This window comes from Danio rerio, chromosome 23 (assembly GCF_052040795.2).
Source record: "Danio rerio strain M-AB ecotype USA chromosome 23, GRCz13ab, whole genome shotgun sequence".
NCBI classification, from domain to species: Eukaryota; Metazoa; Chordata; class Actinopteri; order Cypriniformes; family Danionidae; genus Danio; species Danio rerio.
Window position 1 is genome coordinate 176,156 of NC_141043.1, and position 11,345 is coordinate 187,500.

The following is an 11,345-nucleotide window of genomic DNA, read 5'->3' on the forward strand; positions in this document are numbered from 1 at the left end:
AGAAAGTTTAACCTGGTGTTATAAAATCAATCTGCTGCATCTGGCGCTATTGCTGTGTCTTTAATATAACGTAATTACCCCAGGGAGCGGTCGCAGTCCAATAGAACTAGTCACTATAAGCTACTAGAGTAACTATATACAGTAGTGCATAACTGTAAACGTAATGATAAATAGTACATAGTAACTATAAATAATTTTTTTTTTCTCTTTAGAAGGTTATGGATAAAATATGGTCATTCTATGGTTTAATAAAAATAAATAGATTTTTGGGTGGGGGATGTTTGGGGGGGGGGGGGGGTAAATCTGTAAAACTGCTTGTGTTTGGGGAAGGAGGAGTAGAGTGGGTACCTCCCAGGACATATCTCGCGGTCTCCAGAATTGTCTATGGGACTATGTTTCCAGAATGAGCCTGGGTTGGATGTTACAGTGGGCATTTTCACACTGTCACTGGTCTGCAGAAGTAATCATGTTCATGGAAAGGTCAGTAATGAACATTTGTACAGTATTGATGTGTATAAAGCCTCTGTGTTGTGAGAAGTGCTGCCCATGTGAACGACCCGTACAGCTTTACTGCATCATACAGCCCCATAGCATTCGTTTACCAGACGAAATGAAGCCAGGCGTTCCTCTCTACATGTTTCACAGTCTCCAGAAATGTAGACAGGGGTACGTATCCACAATAAGCCTGTGTTGGAGCTGTTTTAAGCTAGGTCTAAATGAACTGAGCTTCAGTTGCATCTTGTGGGAAATGTTGTTTGAGTTCGCTGTGTGATTTAGTTTGAAGTGAACTGTGTCCTTTACTCAGCAAATTATTTGTAATACTTTTATTTATTTGGTAATTGTTTTACCCAAACAGTCAATTACAGAATTATTCAACACATTAAACAGCACATTTCCTATTTCACTTTGCAACACACAAAAAAGGCAAGTGGGGTACCTAACTGAACCCAGGGCCCTCAGTAGTGCACTCTGATTATGACTCGCCTGTTTTCTATCAATGTGAGTGTGTCATTTTGAGTAGAAAACGAACCCTGGATGCTATAATGGAAGTTTCTACACCTTACAACAAACACAACAATAAAACAGAGTAAACACAAAGGGAAATCTGTGAAACATGTCAACAAATATTACTATTCATTCATTCTCCTTCAGCATAGTCCCTTATTTATTAGGGCTCGCCACAGTGGAATGAACCGCCAGCTATCCCAGCATATGTTTTATGCAGTGGATGCATAAATCCAGTACCGGAGCACCCGGAGGAAACCCACGTCAACACGGGGAGAACATGCAAACTCCACACAGAAACACCAACTGACCCAGCCGAGACTCAAACCAGAGACCTTCTTGCTGTGAGGCCAAAGTGCTAACCACTGAGCCACCGTGATGCCCAAAAATATTACTATTATTATTATTTATTATTATTATTTATTATTATTATTATTTTATTATTATTATTATTATTATTATTATTATTATGTGGAATGTACTTGATCACAGAATGGTTTTCTTCAGAGTAGGTGTGATTTTTTTAAACATTTTTTACTTTATGTTTGACATTAATAATGACTTAAACTGATCATCACAAAATGATTTTAGAGAAAGCATCTATAATGTCTTATAATTATAATAATTTTTAATAATACACTTTGACTTGTAATGAAACCGGTCTGTGTGATTTAGTCAAGTGAACATCATAAGGGTTTGAAATGACACCGCTGAATTGTCATTTATTAATGTGAACTGTGCCTTTAACTTTTCAGGCACACGGCCAGCGGGTTAAAATAGTTCAGAAGTGTGCAAACAATACCGGGGCTTTTTCTGGGTCGATGTACATCCTACGACCAACAATTTAATGCCCATTTTGTTTTGTTTGTATATAATCAGATGCTTCCCTTTCCGACTATTCATCCGAGCACGTTCAACAATGAGAGGACAGCGATGGACAGACAGTCAGGAACAGAAGAAAAACAATGCAATGCATACACAACACCAGACAGCATGCAGGAATACAAGCCTTATAAACATTCATCACGCTAAACACAGAGTCTGGAACAATACAGGAAGGCGACAGCTCAGGACTTTCAGGTTACTTCTTCAATCAATTTATCTTCAGAATATATAAATATACAGCTGAAGTCAGAATTATTGACCACTCTGAATATGTTTCCCCAGTTTCTGTTTATCAGAGAGCAGATTTCTTCAACACTTTTCTTGAAGACACTAGTGTTCAGCTTAAAGTGACATGTAAAGGCTTCACTAGGGTAAAGTTTAGCACAGCTCAGATTTATTACGTACTGTAGTTTCATTTTTACATAAATATTTCAGAATGATGCTGGAACATTATTTGGTTTATATTTTATATACATTATTATTCATTCATATATTTATTTATTTATTTATTTATTTCCACAGTGGCAATCATAGGAGACAAGAGATGTGTCACTGACTGTCAGGCAAGTGTAGTCCTTCATGTAGCAACAAGGAAAGACACTTGGTGGACCCTGGTGCTGGGTTTAATGGGGCTGATGTGATGACTGCGGATGATGTGCAGGTGTGGGGCTAATCAGAACACAGGTGACTATGATCAGGTTGATTGTGATTGTGATGGAGAGAACCTGGCCTGGCTGTTACAATAACAGTGGTTTGTTCTGGAGACAATCCAACACTAATATTGCTGAAGGGGTGAATAATATTGAGCTTAACATGACTTTAACACTATTAAAAACTGCTTTTATTCTAGCCCAAATAAAACTAATCAGACTTTCTCCAGAAGTACAAACATTAGAGTAAGTTTCCTCAATCTCAATACTGCATAACCTTTATTTCAATTACACAAGCAAGATTCTATAGAGTATGCAGTGTTATATTCGATTATATTAGTCAGTTTATGTAACTGAAAACTAATGTTAGATGCATGGAAATCCTTGTATTCTGGTCTTGTGGTCTTGTTTTTAGTCCAAATATATTAGTGTTCTTAAATCAGTCAGCATTTTCTAGACAAGCACAAAATATAGGGTTATTTTCAGGAATAATGAGACAAAATGAAGAGAGATTCTCCTTAAAACAAGCAGAATAACCTGACAATGGAGGAAGCAGAATAATCTAGTGTCAGAGAAAACGAGATTATTTTTCTTTCCCTCATTGTCAGGTTATTCTGCTTGTTTTAAGGAGAAACTCTCTTCATTTTGACTCATTATTTCTGAAAGTAACACTATATTTATGAATTATTACTCATCTAGTAAATGCTGACTGATTTAAGAGATATTTAGACGAGAAACAAGACTAAAACTAATCAGTGTAAAAGTGAAGCATTATTTGCAGTGCAGAGCTGTTTTAATGAACATATGTCACCTATATTATTATTAAACCACACCAAAAACATGACCATAAAACCAAAAACAGAACCATAAGAATTCTATATCGTTTCACCGCTATTAAATAGAGCAAGAAGTGCAAAAAGACCAAAGGAAGGGATGAAAAAGCCGCCGCTCGGTCTGTGTGGGCCAGTTTTTGGAGCCGCTCTGAAAAGCAACTGACTCAGTACTGTTGAATGGCAGATCCAGCACTAATGTAACGCAATCCGCCAACTAAACACACACACACACACACACACACACATGCAGGCACAATGAGAAAGACAAGCAGATGCTGTAGCTGCTGGCCAGCCGGATCTCAGGGGAGCACAGAGAGTTTAGGTGCAGATGCTCTCCGGGCTCCGTTTCAGCTATGTCCACCAGCACTGACCATCAGGGAACATCCCGCTGCAAGGGTTTAGTGCTGGACCTCTGATGAGCTGAACAATTTACGTTCACTATGATGAATGTGGGATCCTCTGAGTTAATCACAGTTAGTCTCACATCACGCAATGAACAGTAATAATTGCAGAAATATAAGATGTAAATATAAAGGTGTCAGTATAGATTACTCTGTTCTCAGGCCTTACATCTGAACACACACACATCTCTTTAGTGAGTTCTGAGGCGCAGTGATGAAGCTGCGGTAAACCTCCACCAAATGAGCTGAGCTGAATAAGAAGAGCAGTTTGACTGAACCTTTGACCCTTCCAGCGCTAAAACAACTGTCAGCACATGATCACCAATAACATCTCCATCCAGCCGACTGCAGTCTCGAGCAGTGATTGGCCACACACTCAGACATCATCATCATCATCATCATCATCATCATCATCATCCCGCTGTCCTGCAGATCAGCAATACATGGAGAACCCATTTCCACACCCAGTTCTGGCAGCGCCACGGAGCAAAAATAAATAAACCGGAGAGAAGAAGCAGAAATCTCTGACAGTGGGCGTCTGAAGGGAACATGCAGCTCACTGAGGCCCCAAGTTAAACAACTGGCTTTTTTGTAGGTCACCATTACATCATGGACTTCACGGAAAAGCTCAGAAACGCTTCATCGTGACCTCTTTTAGAAAGCAACACCCAATCTGATCAGCTTTCTCTCAGCGAGCACTGAAGAGCTTGGTTTCTTCCTCAAGAGTGTGCGTATATCTATGATTAAATGTGTGATATGGTGGAATACTGAAAAATCAAACTCATGTGAAAGTACCATCACTCACCCAAACATGCAGTGCTGTAGAGTAGAAGTGTCTGATGTGAAGATTACTTAAAGAATGAGTGAACAGGAGACCTTTATACTCAAGAGGAGTGAGTGTACACTGTGAAAGGCTGATGCGTTTACATGCATGTGTGTGTGTGTGTGTGTGTGTGTGTGTGTGTGTGTGTGTGTGTGTGTGTGTGTGTGTGTGTGTGTGTGTGTGTGTAAACGTAACATTCTGCAGTTCATTTAGTGATTGAGACCATTGTAATGATTTTGTCCTCTGTGTCTTGAGATTGTTCTGTATGAATGCATTTGACCACGCTGTAAAAGGTTCCACCCTGCTACAGCTCATGTGCCTTTACTTCTGAGAGTGCATTGAGAAAAATGTACAGCATTTCCAAATGCAGCGCCAATATTTTCACTATTTTTACATAAAAACACTGTAAAAATCTAGATTTTGGGGTTTGTGTTTATTAGCGGTGGTGAACTGCATTATGGGATGTTGATCTCTGCTCTGTCCATTCCTAAAGCTCATAATTCAACTCTACAGTTTAACAAAGTGACTTTTATTGACATTTTAGTGGTGTGAAATAATATAAGAGATCATATGTAGAGGAATAAGAGTGTAGAATAGCAGAACATGTGCTGCAGTTTATCACACACTGCTGGAGGAGAGATCAAGATCCTTCAATGACATTCACAAGCAGAAATACATGAGGAAATAAAAACATGCATCACAACATGCAGAAAACTGCTGATTCATGGATATTTTGACAGTGTACTCTGACAAATTTTTGATTTGGTGATTCCATGGATTTTTATGTTAAGTTGCTCTAAACAGTTTATTTTGGCTGAATTTGAACAGGTAAATTAAGCTGAACATTACTACATTTAATGTGTTTGTTTAAAGTCCTCACATATAAATGGTTTGCAAGAACTCTGCTGACATCATTTGTTTTCAGTGTACTTATTGGGCCTAAATCCTGTTCACAGCACATCTCACAACTCGACATGCAATTAGGGGGATACAAAGCTAGTATTAGCGCTACTGTAAAAGATCTGGGTGTCATATTAGACAGCAACTTAACTCTTAAACATCACATCTCCCATGTCACATAAACTGCCTTAATCTTTCATCTGTGAAATATCGCTAAGTTATGAAGTATGCTCTCCATCTCAGATGCAGTAAAGCTAATCCATGCTTTGATGAGCTCTAGGCTGGATTACTGCAATGCATCCTCTATGCCAGAGTTCTTACAAGTTCTACAAAATATGATCATATCAGCCCAATCTTATCCTCCTTTCAGTGTCAGCATGTTCAGTTCCATATTGATTATAAAATATTGCTTCTCACCTATAAAGCTTTAAATAATCGAGCTCCTGTTTATCTAACCAACCTTCTGTCTCATTACAATCCAACTCGCTCTTTAAGATCTCAAAACTTAGGGCTTCTGGTAGTACCTAGAAATACAAAGTCTACTATTGGAGGCTGTGCCTTCTCATTTATGGCTCCTAAACTCTGGAACAACCTTCCTGATAATGTCCAAGGAGAAATGGTGGTGCCTAACTAAGCCTAGTGTCTCTCCAGGTCTCTCTCCTTCACTTTGGTCAGTTGGTGAAGTTTGTTCCTCCACTGGCGTGCTTGGTGTGGGTCTTGTGGAGCTGTGCATGGTTGGATTTGCTCTTCAGTGTTTGGACTCTCAGCAGTGAAGGTTAAAGCACACTAAACTGAACTGAACTTCAGCTCTGAACACTGGACTCACACCGCTTCAGTTCACTAGAACTTCAGTGTTCAGCTGCTGACACCCACTCTACACTGAACATGAACTGAATCAAACATTGTCATGAAATAAACACACAATGTTCTCTTTGTAGTGAGCACTGTGCATAACACCATTCTGAATCAGAAGTCCAGCTCAGAAGCTCAGCCGATCAGAGGAACTATAGCTGATTAGACTTCGGGGAATCACTGGTAAACCAACACACTCACTCGTTTGCAATTAAGTGACTAATTAGAGAGTGAGCAGTGGAGGAAGCGGTGAGAGTAATTCACACGCTCGGCTTCAGGCGCTGGAAACCTCACATACCTCCATTTCCTCATCACTCTCCAGGTATTATTGCTTCAGGATGTTTATCGACGCTGTTCATTCCCCAAATATTCCCCTGGTTAATATGGATGACTGAGCGGAAATGGTGCCTCCGATGATGTTTTCTTCTTCTTCAAGAGCCTCGTTTGCCACTATTATTGTAACTCCAGAGGACACTGAGAGCCAGCGGTGAGTTAACCCCTTCTGCTGTTCTGTAGTTTGTGTCTTGTTTCTAGTCCAAATACCTAAAACTCCTAAATCAAGAAGCGTTTTCTAGACAAGCACAAACTAATGTGCTGTTTTAGAAACACTGAGTCAAAATGAAGAGTTTTACATTAAAACAAGCAGAATAATCTGACAATGGAGGAAGAGGAATAACAGTTAAAGCAAAAACTGCTTAGCCTTATTTAGCAGAATAACTTGTTTGTTTAAGGAGAAACTCTCTTCATTTTGACTCATTATTTCTGAAAACAAGAGAATAGTTTGAGCTTGTCTAGAAAATCCTTCTGGAATTAAGAATTTGTAGATATTAGGACGAGAAATAAGACACAAACTCTCAGTAGGAAAGCCTTTATTCTCAGGACTATAGGGGACTAAAAAATGTCTCCGTTACTTTAAATCCCACTTGACGCAGTCGATCACACTATGGCTATGGAGCTCTTCCAGATCCTCAATAGAGCTGTTTTGTGACGTTGTAGAAATGACGCTTTCAGTGTGTTCGTCTGTGTCTGATGGATGATTGTTCCCGCTTGGCTGCTCTCAGAGGTCGAGGACTGACTTTGACCTCAGAGCAGCTCACAGGTCATGTTGCTCCATATTCCTGCTAAACTACACCACATGCTAACACACACACACACACACACACACACACACAGACACACACACACACACACAGACACACACACACACACACACACACACACACACACAGACACACACACACACACACAGAGACACACACACACACACACACAGACACACACACACACACACAGAGACACACACACACACACACACACACAGACACACACACACACACACACACACATTAGTGATTTATGTCTTGATTAATTGAGGTTGTTGTGTGCTTTAATAATCAATGTGTCGATCATCAGAACTGTCAACAGTGCTGAAATAATCAAGCATTTAAACGTTGCAAGTAAAATATGAGCTAATCATGGTGAATTACAGTAAACATTCATTCATTCATTCATTCATTCATTCATTCATTTGTTTTCTTTTCGGTTTAGTCGATGTGTTTGGACTGTGGGGGAAACCGGAGCACCCCTCTTGCTGTGAGGCGATTGTGCTTCCCGCTGCGCCACCGTGCCGCCCCTACAGTAAACATTCATTCATTCATTCATTTTCTTGTCGGCTTAGTCCCTTAATTAATCCGGGGTCGCCACAGCGGAATGAACCGCCAACTTATCCAGCACATGTTTTTACACAGTGAATACCCTTCCAGCTGCAACCCATCTCTAGCAAACATCCACACACACTCATTCACACTCATACACTATGAACAATTTAGCCTACCCAGTTCACCTATACGTTGTTGGACTGTGGGGGAAACTGGAGCACCCGGAGGAAACCCACGCCAACACTGGGAGAACATGCAAACTCCACACAGGAACACCAACTGACCCAGCCGAGACTCAAACCATCCCTCCATCCATTCATATATCTGTCTATTTTGTTTTTAAACCAATAATTTGTCCCCACAAGGTCAATATTTACTGGTATTTCTATACTTGTGGGGATCTTTGGCCCCACTACATAAGTATTCACACACACTCACACTGGAGCTGCATGATATTGGAAACACCTGACATTGCGATCTTGTGCTATTCTGTAATGTATATTACGATATGAACACAATTTGACCAGACGGCTTCAGTATCTCTATTTAGGAAGAATGTGTAACGCTAGATTGATGGGGATGATTCTGCAGTGGGAGTGCGTCTGCATAAAATATCATAAGCAATCTGGAAATACAATAAAGGAAAAGACAGTGGAAATAAACAGAGTTGACTGAGTCTAACAGTATACAGGAACAGTAAGCGAATAATGAAAGTAAAGATAACTCAATGAAACTAATCATTATTACAGTTACAAATGGAAGAACTTCCTACTCCCGAGAGCTTCCAATATCCTCACACCGTCACAGGCCTGAAAAACACACGCGCATGATCAATAACACTGCAGACTCAACAGTGCAGGTGCTGTGATGTGACTATTGAGAACGATCATGATCACACACGCCATCTCCATGCTGAAACCTATATCACACACACACACACACACACACACACACACACTTCCTGTCAGACCTCTGCAGCTGTTTCTCTTACTCATGTTCTTAAATTCCTCTCAGATCCCGCTCTGCCAAAGTCTTTCTCTCCTGTGAGCCTCTTTTTCTCCTCCACTTGTTTGCTTTTCTTTCTACTTCTCTCTTCATCTGTGAGGGTGTGTGTGATGTTAATAAGACAGCATGTGTGTGTGTGTGTGTGTGTGTGTGTGTGTGTGTGTGTGTGTGTGTGTGTGTGTGTGTGTGTGTGTGTGTGTGTGTGTGTGTGTGTAAAGCACTCAAACTATTCTTCAGATTAACTGTCTGTTCGACTCCTTTATTCTCTATTTCCGTTCATGTCATTGGAAGTCAGAGATATTCGCCCCTCTGTATTTTTTTCTCCCCAGTTTCTGTTTATCAGAGAGCAGATTTCTCCAGCACATCTCTAATCATAACAGTGTTAATATCTCATCTCTAATAGCTGATGTGTTTCCTCACATATTATTAGACTAGATATTCTTCAAGGCACTAGTGTTCAGCTTACAGTGACATGTAAAGGCTTCACTAGGGTAATTAGGGTAAAGTTAGGTTCAAGTTAGTTAAGTTCATAGTCTCTATGAAAGGCGAAGGCCTCTAGATTTTGCTTATTTGTGTTTCCCAGTACTGGGTTGCAGCTGAAAGGACATTAATACAAACTGCTTTATAGAGATATGGAGTGTTTAAGAAAGACTCTGGTGCTCATGTGCAATATTTCTGAAGCTCACACACACTCAGGCCACAGAGTGAAGCGCGTGTGTATCTTGAACCTGTAGAGTGTGTGTTTGTGCTACAGCTGCAGAGTCAGGACACAATAACAAGCTCTCCACTTTCCCCTCTCATGTCAAAACTGTTGGACACGCAGCAGCTGTGTCCCGTAACATTCCCGCCTTAAACACACACACACTTCACTTCTCCCTCTTACAACATGTGTCCCTTTCCTCTCTGGGGCCCTTGTTTCTTTCTGCTTTTGTACGTCGCTCTATTTTTAGTCTCATCTGTCCCAAACACACCAGAGAGGAGCACATTTGCGCGTAGACAACTGCCCTCCGTCCTCATAAACGAAGACAGAAGACACTGTCGTCTAAAATTAACTCCAGGCCTCACACCTGTCCGGTAAACCAAAGGGACTGAACACACACACACACACACACACACCGGCTCATCTCAAAAATATAGAAATCATATTTCATGGTGAATAAATGTCGGTGTTTGTCTTTTGTGGTCGAGTGTGTCTGTAAGAGTGTGTTGAATGCTTGTACTTTAGTGCATTTCTGGCTCCAGCTGTTGGACTGGGCCGATGACTGCACTGAACTGCTGCTGCTGCTGTTCCACTGGACTTTCTGTCTTCCTCTGCCATTCTGCCTCTCCTCTTCTCTCTTTAGTGCTGTGTTTATTTTTGCCTGCCTACGAGAGTTAAAAAGGGCCAGTTTCAGCAACATAAATGGTTTCCTGTTTTGATCACAGAAACACACACACACACACACACACACACACACACACACACACACACACACACACACACACACACACACTGCAAAAAAAGCTTTTCTCACTCAGAGTTTCAGTCTTGTTTTTAGTCTAAATATTCAAAAACCTTAAATCAGTCAGTATTTTCTGGACGAGTAATAAATATCGTCTTGTTTTCAGTAATAATGAGTCAGAATGAGGAGAGATTATCTTTAAAACAAGCAGAATAATCTGACAATGAGGGAAGCAGAGTAATAATATGTCATAAAACAAGATGATTATTCTCTTCCTCCATTACTCTGTTTGTTTTCAGGAGTAACTCTCCTCATTTTGACTCATTATTGCTGCAATCGAGACGATATTTATGACCTGTCTAGAGAATGCTGACTGATTGAGGAGTTTTCAGATATTTGGACTAGAAATGAGACACAAACTCTCAGCAGTTTTGGATGTAGAGGCTTTAGATTTGTTCATTTCTATCAGTCGGGGTTTGGAGCACACCTCCTTTTAAAAGCAAACATTTCAACACAAACTCCATCATATGAATTTATGTGAATAAGTCTCTTTTCTGGCAATAGATAAAGCAGGTCAGGTTTCCCTGTATCTGTATCCCCATATTTAAACTGCCGCACTGATAAATGTGTCTGTAATAATGCACAAAACTACTCAGCACACTGAATTAAAAGATCTGTAATGAACAGTTTCTGCATTTGACGGGTTTTTCCAGCTGTTTACCCTCTAAATGTTTTCATGTCACACGATTTCTCACACGTCTCACTCAACATGCAGAACTACAGCGCAAATCTCCAACACCAGGAGCTGTTTCTCAGCCTTGACCTCAAAACACTGCACACAACTCATTCATTCATTCATTCATTCATTCATCCATTCATCCATTCATCCAT

General features: G+C 40.3%; 1 long non-coding RNA gene across 1 annotated transcript; it reads left to right on the plus strand.

The window, feature by feature from the left end:
- Nucleotides 1-294: 294 nt before the first annotated feature.
- Nucleotides 295-5,508, plus strand: LOC147831179 (uncharacterized). Its single transcript, XR_015523026.1, has 5 exons — nucleotides 295-480; nucleotides 1,885-2,085; nucleotides 2,173-2,261; nucleotides 2,413-2,574; nucleotides 3,937-5,508. It is a non-coding gene; the product is annotated as an uncharacterized LOC147831179 (long non-coding RNA).
- The last annotated feature ends 5,837 nt before the right edge of the window (nucleotides 5,509-11,345 follow it).